The sequence below is a fragment of the Triticum dicoccoides genome, chromosome 3A (genome assembly GCF_002162155.2).
Source record: "Triticum dicoccoides isolate Atlit2015 ecotype Zavitan chromosome 3A, WEW_v2.0, whole genome shotgun sequence".
Taxonomy (NCBI): domain Eukaryota; kingdom Viridiplantae; phylum Streptophyta; class Magnoliopsida; order Poales; family Poaceae; genus Triticum; species Triticum dicoccoides.
Window position 1 is genome coordinate 529,396,507 of NC_041384.1, and position 15,490 is coordinate 529,411,996.

Below are 15,490 nucleotides of genomic sequence, written 5' to 3' on the forward strand. Positions count from 1 at the left end.
TGCTAGATGTCGGTGCTCATACTTTTTCACTGTAATATCCATGCTAGTTTATTTTCCTTTTCCTGCTTTCTTCTTGTGTGTTTGTTAAACCTTAAGAAAAACCGAAAAAAATTAGTAGTAGTTTATTTTTCTGCTGTAGTAGTAATAATTAAAAAGAAAACCCAAAAATATTTCCCGTTCTCCTTTTGCTTGTTGGGAGTTTTCCCGTGTAAATAGTTTTATTTCTTTTCTTTTATTTGGGGGTCAGTAGGAGAAGACCATAATTAAATTGTTGAAGTGGCTCTTATATGCATTATTGTTGATTTAACCAAGAGCCCATATTGCCTTGTCTTCTCCTGTTTATTGAATGCTCGCAGATTCCAGCTTAGTCCAATGCACGTGCACCCTTATTATTATTCACACCGTTCGGTCGTGCAAGTGAAAGGCAATTATGATGATATATGATGGACTGACTGAGATGAGAAAAGCTAGTATGAACTCGACCTCTTTTGTTTTTGTAAATATGATGAGCCCGTCGTTCTTGATTCAGCTTATTATGAATAAACATGTTTGCAATAACAATTAGAGATCAGAGTTGCTTGTGTCATGCTTGATTAGCTATGAGTTATAATGATTTACCTTGTATGCCGACATGCTATTGAGATGATTATGATGTGGTATGATGGGGTGGTATCCTCCTTTAAATGATTTAAGTGACTTGACTTGGCACATGTTCACGCATGTAGTTGAAACAAAATCAACATGGCCTTCACGATATTTATGTTCATGGTGGATTATATCCTACTCATGCTTGCATCCAATGTTTATTAATTTTAATGCATGTACATGGCTGTTGTCGCTCTCTAGTTGGTCACTTCCCAGTCTTTTGCTAGCCTTCACTTGTACTAAGCGGGAATACTGCTTGTGCATCCAATCCCTTAAACCCCAAAGTTATTCCAGATGAGTCCATCATACCTTCCTATATGCGGTATCTACCTGCCGTTCCAAGTAACTTTGTATGTGCCAAACTCTAAACCTTCAAATAAACATTCTGTTTTGTATGCTTGAATAGCTCATGTATCAACAAAGGTTGTCCTTATCTTCCGTGTTAGGCGGGTTATTCTCAAGAGGAGTGGACTCCGCTCCTCACTCACGAGAAAATGGCTGGTCACCGGGATGCCCAGTCCCATGCTTTATGCAAACTAAATCAAAATTAATTGAAAACAAAACTCCCCCTGGGACCTGATGTATGTTGGAGGCACTCGTTGTTTCGAGAAAGCCATGGATTGATGCTTGTTGGTGGAGGGGGGTATAAACTTTACCATTCTGTTTGGGAACCGCCTATAATGGGTTTAGCATGGAAGATATCGCCATCTCTTAGTTGTTACGTTGACAACGAAAGTATACCGCTCAAAATACAATTTATCTCTATTTCAAAACCGAGCTCTGGCACCTCTACAAATCCCTGCCTCCCTCTGCGAAGGGCCTATCCATTTATTTTTATGTTGAGTCATCACCCTCTTATTAAAAAGCACTAGCTGGAGAGCACAGCCGTCATTTGCATTCATCACTATTAATTTATATTGGGTATGACTATGATTGGATCTCTTTTACCATGAATTACAATGTCTAGTCAGTCCTTGATCTTTAAAGGTGCTCTGCATTTATGTTTTGCGGTCTCAGAAAGGGCTAGCGAGATACCATCTTGTTATATCATATTATGATTGTTTTGAGAAAGTGTTGTCATCTGAGATTTATTATTATGACTTGCTAGTTGATTATGCTATTGATATGAGTAATGATGAGACCTGAGAATTATTGCAAATGTGGTTAGTTATGATCTATGCTGAAAACTTGAATGCTGGCTTGACATAGTTACAACAACAAGAGCAAATAGAGTTTGTAAAAAAATTTCTTTCTTTCTTTCAGTTTGTCAACTGAATTGCTTGAGGACAAGCAAGGGTTTAAGCTTGGGGGAGTTGATACGTCTCCGTCGTATCTACTTTTCCAAACACTTTTGCCCTTGTTTTGGACTCTAACTTGTATGATTTGAATGGAACTAACCCGGACTGGCGATGTTTTCAGCAGAATTACCATGGTGTTGTTTTATGTGCAGAAAACAAATATTCTCAGAATGACCTGAAACTCCACGGAACATCTTACAAAAGATAATAAAAAATCCTCGCCAAAGAAGAAGACCAGGGGGCCCACACCCTTCTCACGAGGGTGGGGGCGCCCCCCCTAGGGCGCGCCCCCCCTACCTCGTGGGCCCCCTGTTGCGTCTCCGACTCCAACTCCACCTCCATATATTGAGTTTCGATGAGAAAAAAACCAAAGAGAAGAAATCATCGTGTTTTACGATACTGAGCCACCGCCAAGCCCTAAAACCTCTTGGGAGGGCTGATTTGGAGTCCGTTCGGGGCTCCAGAGAGGGGGATTCGTCGCCGTTGTCATCATCAACCATCCTCCATCACCAATTTCATGATGATCACCGCCGTGCATGAGTAATTGCATCATAGGCTTGCTAGACGGTGATGGGTTGGATGAGATTTATCATGTAATCAAGTTAGTTTTGTTAGGGTTTGATCCCTAGTATCCACTATGTTCTGAGATTGATGCTGCTATGACTTTGCTATGCTTAATGCTTGTCACTAGGGCCCAAGTGCCATGATTTCAGATCTGAATCTATTATGTTTTCCTAAATATATGTGAGTTCTTGATCCTATCTTGCAAGTCTAGTCACCTACTATGTGTTATGATCCGGCAACCCCGAAGTGACAATAATCGGGACCACTCCCGGTGATGACCTTAGTTTGAGGAGTTCATGTATTCACTATGTGCTAAGCTTTGTTCTGGTTCTCTATTAAAAGGAGGCCTTAATATCCCTAAGTTTCCAATAGGACCCCGCTGCCACGGGAGGGTAGGACAAAAGATGTCATGCAAGTTCTTTTCCATAAGCACGTATGACTATTTACGGAATACATGCCTACATTACATTGATGGATTGGAGCTAGTTCTATGTCACCATATGTTATGACTGTTACATGATGAACCGCATCCGGCATAATTATCCATCACTAATCCGGTGCCTACGAGTTTTCCATATACTGGTTTACGCTTATTTACTTTCCCGCTGTTGCTGTTACAATCACTACAAAATACCAAAAATATTACTTTTGCTGTCTTTACTTTTGTTGCCGCTACCACCACTATCATATTACTTTGCTACTAAACACTTTGCTGCAGATACTAAGTTTCCAGGTGTGGTTGAATTGACAACTCAGCTGCTAATACTTGAGAATATTCTTTGGCTCCCCTTGTGCCAAATCAATAAATTTGGGTTGAATACTCTACCCTCGAAAGCTGTTGCGATCCCCTATACTTGTGCGTTATCACCCGGCGACCGCCCTCCAACGAGGGCGCGAGGAAGTGCTGTGTCGGTCTGTCCAGCGGCGGCTAGGTTAGGAGCGAACCAGACTGGAGGCTGGAGCGAATGAATTGGGATTTTTCCTGTTGTCGATCGATATGGGAGGTGCTCGTTTGGGCCACGAGCCTGCTATAGGGCATGCCTTGCACTTATGTTATTGGCCCATCCAAATTGAAACATTTTTCTTCATTTTTTACATTGCCTGCTCGTGCGTTGGGACGAACAAAACTAGCGTGGGCCAACCTGGACGACTCAAACTAGGTGCACACTTTCCAACCACCTGAGGCGGCCGCCCATACCAGCCCTAAGGTGGCGTCGCCCCTTTTTGCGTGTATGATTGGATAGTGAAAAATATTCCAGTGGCGCTTTTGATTACCCACAGAATGGTTGAATTGCTTGTTTCTATGAACTAAGTTCGCCAATAATGTGAAGGATGCCAGTCTTTTCATCCTATTGTAGATTGCTTAGATCTCGATATGCCAAAAGTAATCACATGAAATATATAGTAAAAGCCAGTGTGATGTGTTTGGCTACAACTAGTATGACTACACGTCCTCATATAACATATCAAGGACGCACCATCTTACCAGATTAACCATTCGACTTACCCATGCAGTGTGGGAAGAAAGAAGTATTGGGACTGCGTATCCAAACAATTGATGCCATGGACTCCTTCATACAACCTTGTAAGCGAAAAAGAAGTTGCAGTGTGCCTATACAAAGAACTAGCGTAAGTACAGTTACCTGCTTCTTGGAATTTTAGTTAGCCACTTATTGCAAAATTGTTCAATTACGTTGCTTGGCTTAATTTAGTTTGCTACTGATTACATAATGGCACAGCCTGTTAATCATATTGTAGACTGCGCCTATCTATGTGTTTGATACTTACTGTTAAGAATTACATGTTTGCCTTAACTTAAATATCTACTTGTTTGTTTAACTGCTTTGCTGCTGCAACAACGGGTTACAATGATGTTAATAACTACTTTTCGGCATCCAATTGAAACTCTTTAATTCCTTGTTTGTTTAACTGGTTTGTTGTTATAACTCCCAGTTGAGATGTTTTGCTAACTTGAACTTTTCTGAATCCAATCGGAACTTTAATGGCAAAACAGGTTAGCCCAAGATCAAAGAGCAAGGTCCCCATGGACGTTGCATCATCCCACAGTAGTGGCACCGGCCCAATCGTGCATTATGAATTGCCAACTGCTGATGCTCTAGAGAATAAACTAGTGGTATAAAGAGATTCTGCTTCTGCACTTAGAGATGAAGTTGACATGTTGAGGAAGCAAACAGCACAATCACAAGCAGTACTCAAGACAACCATTAAATATTTGGTGGATTTCAAAACGAAGCAAGCTGAGACTGACCAGATTGTTAAGGTCCTGAAGGAAAAAAAGGAAATTAAATTCCTACTTGGTAAATCATAGGTGAAATGTTCTTTCCATAGTTGAATAACCTTTGTGTTGTCTGTTCATGTAATCAATCAAACCATTTGTTTTAGAGATCATGTAATAATTGTTTTTTTTTGTTTTTTGGTTTGTAATTTTATTTGAGTACAAGTCTGTATTAATTGATAAGACTCGGAGACATTTCATTTGGATTGCTGTGCCAGACCTACAAATATGCCAATCGGGTTGAATGTGCATTCAGCAATAGTAGTAGTATAGATGGACCATAAGTGGCACGCATCGGAAAGGGCCAAGATGCTGGCTAAAAAAAGGATGCTGTTGTAGCCAAAAAAAAGTACAGCGGCCTGGCTTATGTATGTTAGTTGATATTATTGATCCATATACTCTATAAGTGTTTATATGTCTGTTAGTTCTGTACATTCTTGGTTGATTGACTCGGTATTTGAATCTTGATACATCGCTTGTGTACATATCTAAATGGGAGTACACATTATGCTGCGTGTGACATTTGAGTTGGACATGAAGTGTTCCAAATATTCGAATTCACCTTAAACTGGATTCTAGTTTCTGAATTTGAGTATCGGCATTTGTAAACCATATTAATATATGACAGTGGAATACATCTTTGTCGTCCTTTTGAAGATATATAAAAACACATAGAATGATTTATAAAGATTCATATAAAAATGGATTCAAATTTAGTTGCCAGGGTAAACATGGATGCTTATTGTCCCAAAATTTGAAAGAATCAGAAAAATGTCCACTCCCACATCGGCTTCCCGAAGCCAAGTGTTTGGGAGATGGAAATTACTGTCTACCCATTACACGGACAATGCATCGGCCCGATTTCTGCTGCTCTAAACAGGGGTAGGTTAGTAACTTCAATTAGACGTGACACGACCGCCTTTGAGCCCATTCCGGCACGATGGGCGTCAAACATGGGCGGCAAAACTCATTTGATTCAAGCTCGTCCGAAAGACCTCTATTTCTCCCTCCATTCCCCATTCATACACGGTGGGCGGCAAAACAAACTCGACTCGGCCAAAATCGATGTAGGCAAATATTTTCAATAGGGGCAGGTTTGTAACTTCACTCAGACGTGACACAACCGCCCTACCTTTCAGCCCCGTTCATACACCATGGGCGCCAACCACCCTCTCCTTGCCCGAAATTTCTCTGGGCAAATATTGGCGAGATGCGAGATTACCGTCCTATCCCCAACCGACGAGACGTCCAAATTTTAAACGGGGGCTAAGTTCGTAACTTTCCCATATTTCAGACAGGCTCGTCCCAAAAACATGGTTCCCCGTACCTCTCCCTCCATTTTCCCATTCATACACCATCCACGCTAGAACACCCCATCCCCACACCAGCCTTCGTCCGCCACCCCATCCATCGCCGCTGTCCTCCATCACATCCATCGCCACTGTCCTCCACCATGCCGGAGCGCCTACCAAGACCGTGTCGTCCACTGCTAGAGATGGGCGTTTCTCATCCACGACGACGGACCAATAGCCTTGCATCGCGTCCTCTCGCTTCATCGGCGCCGTCGTCCTCTTTGTCGGGGCCGCTCACACGACCTTCTCTTCCACCGCAACGGGACTTATCCCCCGATGCACCCGTCTACCGTCGCAGATCTGCTTCAACGCCACTGACAGCCATCGCACCCCCGATGCCTACACGACGCCGCAAGAGAGGTGGTACTTCATATCTCCTCAACTTTTTGATCTCAACCAGAAAATAGATCTTACTTGGTTACTCTACTTTCTTTTCAGCTCTTAGAATTTAGTTCTTAGTTCGAAGCAAACAATGGATGCTAAATATCATTTCTCTGGTTTGCAGCTTCAAATCTAACATGGCACAGCCATAATACGGTTTAATTGATCATGCTTAGGGTTTAATTGATCATGTTGGTTCCGTGGTGGTTTCTTTAATAGAAATCGGAGGGGAAACCCTCTTTTGCTAAAAAAATATGCTTAGAGTTTCCCCCTTTTATGATCATTATACAATCAGAATACGTGCTTCATGTCATAATAACACTGCTCCACCCATCAAGCTAAACAAGCTTAGTTGTTCAAATATGAATCTGATATTATTAAAATAGAGTTGTTTAATTGGTCAGCTAAATGTTCCTAAATTAGTTTTGAAAATGCATGTTCGCCGCTCGGGTGTGTATCTCTAAACGGTGCCCACGGTGGGCCGACCCACCCTAGGATTTTGAGTCGTCCCAGGCCCCGATTCCCCTCTGTTCTGCTGCGCGCTTCTGATCTCTACTCGCCCCCAGCCGCCTGCCTCGCCGGCGACTTGCTGTCCCCGGACGGCATGACTCTAGGAGGAGAGGCCGGACTAACAGGAGGCCAGGAGCCGCTCGCCCAACAGCGTCACCGCTGCCCAGGCACCGCCGTGCCTACCTTCCCAGTCCGTTCAGGGATCAGGCGTGCAGCACCCACCAAGCCAACCTGATTTATCCCGAGATACGTCCTCAACACTCAATAGCCACTCCTCATCACCCATTTTCTAATTGATTCATTACTCATTAGGCAGGACTGTCATTAGGGTTTGTTGTGTGCTCAATTCTACCTACACTTAATGGTTCAGATGTATTTCAGTAATCTTTAGTACCTCTAAAGTTCACAGGGTTTTCAAAATTCCGGCCCTCAGAACAGAAACTAGTCATTTTGGATTGTTGGTCGTAGTGACATTGACCCAGATTACTACTGCAAGCCAGGTTTGTTGACAATTTTACTTGTCTTTCTTACTCACTCGATATAATATCCAATTATTCACGTCGATTAGCTGCAAACAATAAGTGCTAGACAAACTTCTTCATTCAGATCTCTTACTACAGTTACAATTCTGCATACTTGTCCTAGTAAGCTCACAAGTAAATGATTGATTCACTACATCTATGCTTGCCTTGTCATATTTGTTGTCAATATTCTTTTAGGGTGGATCACCTTGTTTCTAAATACTGGAACCGTAGACATGAGTGAATAGTATTTCTCTATGTGATCTCTTCCATCATGTGTGGGTAACGAACACTGCATTGTATAGAAAGAAAATGTCATTTCCAGCTTTTACATAGGTTTCAATCTTTTACATGGAATATAATCTGCCTACTTGTTTTGTGTCGCACTATCAACACTCCACCCTTGAAGCTAAACATTACGCCACTCATAATTGCTTAGTTTATTTGTTCAAATATGAATTCCATATAATTCTAATGTTCCTACTTCAGTTTTGAAATGTGTGCCTGCCTGTTATAGAGACATAAGGGGTTTGTATTTCTGTGTGTGGTCTGGTCAGCACGGTTGGGGAGGTGAACTTTGCATATGCAGGGGTTTATAGGGAGACACTCTTCGAGTTGAATCTGCAATGCATTCCATAGATAATCTGACTACTTTTTATGTTTTCATGAATCTCAGATTCTGAACAGCATCATAATGATTATGAGCTTGCACGCATGAAAAGAATAAAGCAGAACAATGCCATGGCTATCAAACTTGGCATTAAGGGACTGAAATCAAGTCTGGATGCAATGCAATGCAAACGCTCTCCACCTATAGATTCATGCTCAGAATATGATCCTAACAGTGATTGTGAGCTAGAGGGAGACCTAAGTCAATGTAGCTCCCTAGTGGAGGAGTCAGAGGAAGATGCCCTATCTTATTCACCCATCAAGGTACTTGCTCTAACTTTCCAAGGTTACATTGCTCGCACATATCTTGCAACTGATGCTTTGCATTGCTTCTACTTTGTTAAACTGCCATTAGCTTAGTTTACACATCGTGTATGTGAATACGCCCTGCCTATCCATTTTCAATACATATTCCATCTGTCATCATACCATATTTATCCATTCAAATGGTGTTCTTGTGTATCAAACGTTCAAAAGGAAGAGGGCGATTGCTGATCGTGGAGGAGCACAAGCAAAGTATTTGGAAAAGGTAGTGGCACCTGATAAATCAAATAGCCCATTAGGTGTTGTTGCAATATCACCTGACCCACAAAATACCCCAACTCTAGCAGACTCTAGCCCTACTACACTGGTCATTTCTGATGCCCCAACTTAGCAGACCCCAACTGCAGCAAACAGTATGATTATGACAGTTGACATAGCACCATATGTACAACACAAAACCCCCATTCCAGCAAAGAGTACACCAAATCCAGTTGCCAAATCCCTTTTCGAACCAGAGAGAGCCCCAATTGTAGCAAATAGGACCCCTGTTCCATTTCTTCCCAGTTTAGAAGACGAAGCTTATGTTATTGTCAGGAACTTTGTACGCATCTTTCCTTCATGGAAAGATTATACCGCAGACACAGAACAATTTCCAGTCTTCCTCCGCAACTTACGCGTAAGTAATGTACTAATGTTATTCATGGTCATTACTGCATATGTTTCTGCTGACAGAAGACACAAGATTTCATTCTTTTAAATAGGCGAGGAGCAAACTGGATTTTGATGACGAGCAAGGGTTGGTTGCGCTTTTCAAGCACTCGTTAATGAAGTATCGTTCCTACCTGAGGCAAGCGCACTTCGATGGAAAGCCTCTGAACGAAATTTCTGTAAAGTCTCCGGTGGTACATTTATCCGACGGTGACTGGAATAATCTTGTTACACATTGGTCTCGGCTGCAGCGTAAGGTACTGTCTATGATATCACATCACAATTTGATGCATTTGCCTTAATGTCTCACTTGTATGAAAACTGTTAGCAGAAGAACATTCGTTCTCAAGGGACCACAGAATCTCGCAACTATACTGCACACTGCATTGCTCTTGTGAGTACCTCTTGCCCTGTATGACCATACTTACTTTCATAGTTGTTTGATTATGTAGCATCATTGCACATGTTAGCCTCGTAATCGTCCATTTGGTGGACATTATAAGATCCGTATGGACTCTTACATAAATTTAGAATCAACCCAATGCTTTTGAAGATGTTTAGCTCTGCAGTCCTCTTGTAAGGACTGAACGTGATCTATCATTGTACTTACATTAACAGCTACTCCCTTTGTCCCATAATATAAGAACATTTTGTACAGTACACCAGTGTTCAAAACACTTTTGTATTATGGGAAGAGGGATTGGTTCATTTTGTAGCATTCTGCATCTTATCTCCCTCGCCCACCATTTACTAAAAAAGATCAGATCTATATTTAATCTTACCAACAAGTAGAATACACAGACAATGCCAGTGCAGAAGTGTAGCCCATTACTCTTGTCAGTACATTTTGTCCTATAACGCTTGTACTTCCAGGGATTGGTAGTTGATTATGTAGCATCAATCCTCATCTTATCTTCATTATCCTCTATCCCTTCCAGTATTATCATATCTATAATTACTCTCTACAAAATGTAGAGTATAGGCAATGCTTATGAAGAAGATTCTGTGCTGAAATTCTTGAGTTATCCTTCCCTTGACATGGAGAAGGGCATTATAAAGCCGGTGTTAACTGTTAATGTAAGTCAGTCATTCTAAAGCCTTTATCCTCAACTGCTGTTTAATTTGCTCATACTCCATATCGTTTACTGCTATTTAGTTTGCTGTTTCTACCAAAATGCATGTTCGTAAGAACCGTAAGTTCTAAGTTTTACTTGTAAAACCAAATTCCTTATTCATACCATGCACATTACTTAATACTCCCTATATGTATGCTTGTTTTTGTGGATCTATAATCCAGTGTGTGGTGAAGCAGCCCACGTTTGCACCTTGTCATCTCTTGTTTTATCTTACTGATGTGGCTGATGATATGAACAACATGCCATGCACATTATCCAAAATAGATACAATGATTTTCTTTGCCCTTCATCTATGCTTGTTATGTTGACATGGTAATCCAGTAGTGTGGTGAAGCTCCCCGCATTATGAACAATGCCAAATTATGCTATTGGTATTTTGAACTTACTCTTTATTTTCTAATTTGAAATTGGATAGAATTGACAGAACAGTTATCATCTTTGTTTATACACGTGCAAAACCTGTCATCTCTCTGCTTTGTTTCAGGGTGATATGCCTGATGGCATGCACAAGTCTGCTGAAGGCTGTGAGACAAACCCAACATATATTGCAGCAAAGAAGGCAAAACATCTTGAAGATAGCGAGACAACCCCAAAGTCTTGTCTTGATGCAGTGTTCAAGTTACTTGAGACTAACAGTCAGACAATCTCACATAATTCGTTGTCTGAATCAGTTCAACTTCTTCAGTCCCAAGTTCTAGCAGAAAGGCATTCTGCAACTCAACTTCGACTTGAAGTCCTATCTCTAAGAAAGATTGCGGAGAACACCAATGAGAACCTCATCGCTAAACAGCTACACCTGGAAGCTATGACCGACATGTTAGGCCGGTCTCACAGCCTTGCTCAGCAGCTTGCACAGTAGTTCCCCCGCAAGGCTAACCTTTCTTGAACTATCTTGGAAGTGGTCTTGGTTCAGTATTATTTTGTTACGCTGCAATGGTGCCCAGTTTTTGTAATATGCTTCTTCGTTGCACTTTATGATCACTGGTGGCGACCTTCGATGCCCAGTGGATGTAATATACCTTAAATCATTTATTGTATAGTGTAGGTTTATTCTTAGTTACTATGTCGTAATTTCTTTATTGTATAGAGTAGGTTTGTTCTTAATTCCTACTAGTTACTGCCATCATTCGCTATCTGGAAAAAAATCTGACGTAGTTGACCGGACCGAAACATTCGACTCTAACGGGCCAGGTTTTTAGCGGGCCACAATTGGGCCGGCCTGCGTCTTTCTTGGGCCCGAATGATTGGGGCCTTCACACATTGCGCCAGGCCTAAACTTACACCAGCCTATATTTTAGTTGGGCCTTTTGTCGACCCAGTGCTTAGTTTGGCCCAGGTAGCATTGGGCCATTAACAGGTTGAATATTGTACTGGCCTGTTACGGCCGAGATGAAACCACGGGCCTTTAGCAGGCCAAAATGCATGTTGGGCCTCAATTTTCACTAGTCGTTGACGGGTCTTCAGCAGGACAAAATGTAGACCGGGCCGTTACCAGGCCAAAACATATCTCAGGCCTTAGTTGGCCCACTAATATCATGGGCCTTTAAGAGGCCGAAAGCTTAGCACATGCATCAACGGGCCGAATTACGAGACAGGCCTTTAACAGGCCCAAAGTCACATTGGGCTTAACTGTTTCCACCTTTAGCACGGGCCGTTAGTGGGCCCGATGTCCCGTCAAACCATATATGGCCCATGGGCAGCACGGGCCATTCCCAGGCCAAAAGTCACACCGGGCTGAAATGGGCCCGTGTCTACATCAGGCCTCTAACAGGCCGAAAGTCACTGGGCTATAGTTGGGCTGAAATATTCGGCGAACAATTAACGGGCCAGATGTGGCTTCGGGCCGCAAATGTCCCCAAATATTGGGCAAACAATTAACGGGCCAAATCTGGCTTCGGGCCGTAAATGGGCCCAAATATTGGGCGAACAACTAACGAGCCAGATCTGGCTTTGGGCCGTAAATGGGACTTTATTAAGCAGGCTGTTATTGGGCTGGCCCACTAGTACCTGATTAGGTTCTACGGGCCTTTGACTGGGCTGGCCTTTTTAACCTATATGGGCCTCTGTTGGGCCCAGCCATGTGTCAACGTATCATAGGCATGTCTCCTCCAGTGGACGGGCGACATTTGGCCCACTGACGAGCTGACAGGTGTTCCCTTCGGCCAATCAGAATTTTACACGTGGAAATTTCCCATTGGTCAGGGCTGTTAACGGTTATCAGATCCAAAATCCGACCCGATAGCTTAACGGCGTTCCGTTATGGTGGATGCCACGTGTCAGTCACCCTTGACGAAAGCACTTCTGTGACGCGCGATTTATCATCATGGAAGTGGACACTTCCGTGATGATAATTTTGGTAATGTCATGGAACACTTCTACGACAGCACAGGTATGACTATCTTGATTCTGTCATAAAATCGTCATGGATGTACATGCATGACAAAAAACGCGACCTACTGTGACAAACATGTATCATCACGGAAGTGTATTTTTTTGTAGTGCCTGGAGCTGTATTTTTATTCACCACATGATATGTGTTTTGCTTGGAGCGTCTTGTATGATTTGAGTCTTTGCTTTTTAGTTTACCACAATCATCCTTGCTGTACACACCTTTTGATAGAGCCATACATGATTTGGAATTTGTTAGAATACTCTATGTGCTTCTCTTATATCATTTGAGTTATATAGTTTTGCTCTAGTACTTCACTTATATCTTTTAGAGCACGGTGGTGGATTTGTTTTATAGAAACTATTGATCTCTCATGCTTCACTTAGATTATTTTGAGAGTCTTAAATAGCATGGTAATTTTCTTAAATAATCCTAATATGCTAGGTGTTCAAGATGAATAAATTTTTTCTTATGAGTGTTTTGAATACTAAGAGAAGTTTGATGCTTGATGATTGTTTTGAGATATGGAGGTAATAATATCAAAGTCATGCTAGTTGAGTAGTTGTGAATTTGAGACATGCTTGTGTTAAAGTTTGCAAGTCCCGTAGCATGCACGTATGGTAAACGTTGTGTAACAAATTTGAAACATGAGGTGTTATTTGATTGTCTTCCTTATGAGTGGCGGTCGGGGACGAGCGATGGTCTTTTCCTACCAATCTATCCCCCTAGGAGCATGTGCGTAGTGCTTTGGTTTTTGATGACTTGTAGATTTTTGCAATAAGTATGTGAGTTCTTTATGGCTAATGTTGAGTCCATGGATTATACACACTCTCACCCTTCCATGATTGCTAGCCTCTTCGGTACCATGCATTGCCCTTTCTCACATTGAGAGTTGGTGCAAACTTCCCCGGTGCATCCAAACCCCGTGATATGATACGCTCTTTCACACATAAACCTCCTTATATCTTCCTCAAAACAGCCACCATACCTACCTATTATGGCATTTCCATAGCCATTCCGAGATATATTGCCATGCAACTTTCCATCATTCCGTTCATCATGACACATTCATCATTGTCATATTGCCTAGCATGATCATGTAGTTGACATAGTATTTGTGGCAAAGCCGCCGTTCATAATTCTTTCATACATGTCACTCTTGGTTCATTGCATAACCCGGTACACCGCTGGAGGCATTCATATAGAGCCATATCTTGTTCTAAGTATCGAGTTGTAATCATTGAGTTGTAAATAAATAGAAGTGTGATGATCATCATTAATAGAGCAATGTCCCAAATAAAAAAAGAGAAAGGCCAAATAAAAAAAGAAGAAAGGCCAAATAAAAAAATATAAATAAGGGACAATGCTACTATCCTTTTTCCACACTTGTCCTTCAAAGTAGCACCATAATATTCATGATAGAGAGTCTTTTGTTTTGTCACTTTCATATACTAGTGGGAATTTTTCATTATAGAACTTGGCTTGTATATTCCAACAATGGGCCTCCTCAAGTGCCCTAGGTCTTCGTGAGCAAGCAAGTTGAATGCACACCCACTTAGTTTCTTTTGTTGAGCTTTCATTCATTTATAGCTCTAGTGCATCTGTTGCATGGCAATCCCTACTCCTTGCATTAACATCAATCAATGGGCATCTCCATAGCCCATTGATTAGCCTCGTTGATGTGAGACTTTCTCCTTTTTTGTCTTCTCCACATAACCCCCATCATCATATTCTATTCCACCCAAAGTGATATATCCATGGCTCGCGCTCATGTATTGCGTGAAAGTTTATAGGTTTGAGATTACTGAAGTATGAAACAATTGCTTGGCTTGTCATCGGGGTTGTGCATGATGAGAGCATTCTTGTGTGACGAAAATGGAGCATGACTAAACTATATGATTTTGTAGGGATGAACTTTCTTTGGCCATGTTATTTTGAGAGGACATAATTGCTTAGTTAGTATGCTTGAAGTATTATTATTTTTATGTCAATATGAACTTTTATCTTGGATCTTTCGGATCTTAATATTGATACCACAATTAAGAAGAATTACATTAAAATATGCCAAGTAGCATTCCGCATCAAAAATTCTGTTTTTATCATTTACCTACTCGAGGACGAGCAGGAATTAAGCTTGGGGATGCTTGATGCGTCTCCAATGTATCTATAATTTTTGATTGCTCCATGCTATATTATCTACTGTTTTGGACATTATTGGGCTTTATTATCCACTTTTATATTATTTTTAGGACTAACCTATTAACCGGAGGCCCAGCCCAGAATTGTTGTTTTTTGCCTATTTTAGGGTTTCGAAGAAAAGGAATGTCAAACGGAGTCCAAACGGAATGAAACCTTCGGGAACGTGATTTTCTCACCGATCATGATACAGGGGACTTGGACCCTACGTCAAGACACAAAGGAGGAGGCCACGAGGTAGGGGGCGTGCCTCCCCCCCAGGTGCGCCCTCCACCCTCGTGGGCCCCCTGTTGCTCCACCGACGTACTCCTTCCTCCTATAGATACCTACGTACCCCCAAATGATCATATGCGGAGCCAAAACCCTAATTCCACTGTCGAACATTCTGTATCCACGAGATCCCATCTTGGGGCCTGTTTCGGAGCTCCGCCGGAGGGGGTATCCATCACGGAGGGCTTCTACATCATCACCATAGCCCCTCCGATGAAGTGTGAGTAGTTCACCTCAGACCTACGGGTCCATATTTATTAGCTAGATGGCTTCTTCTCTCTTTTTGGATCT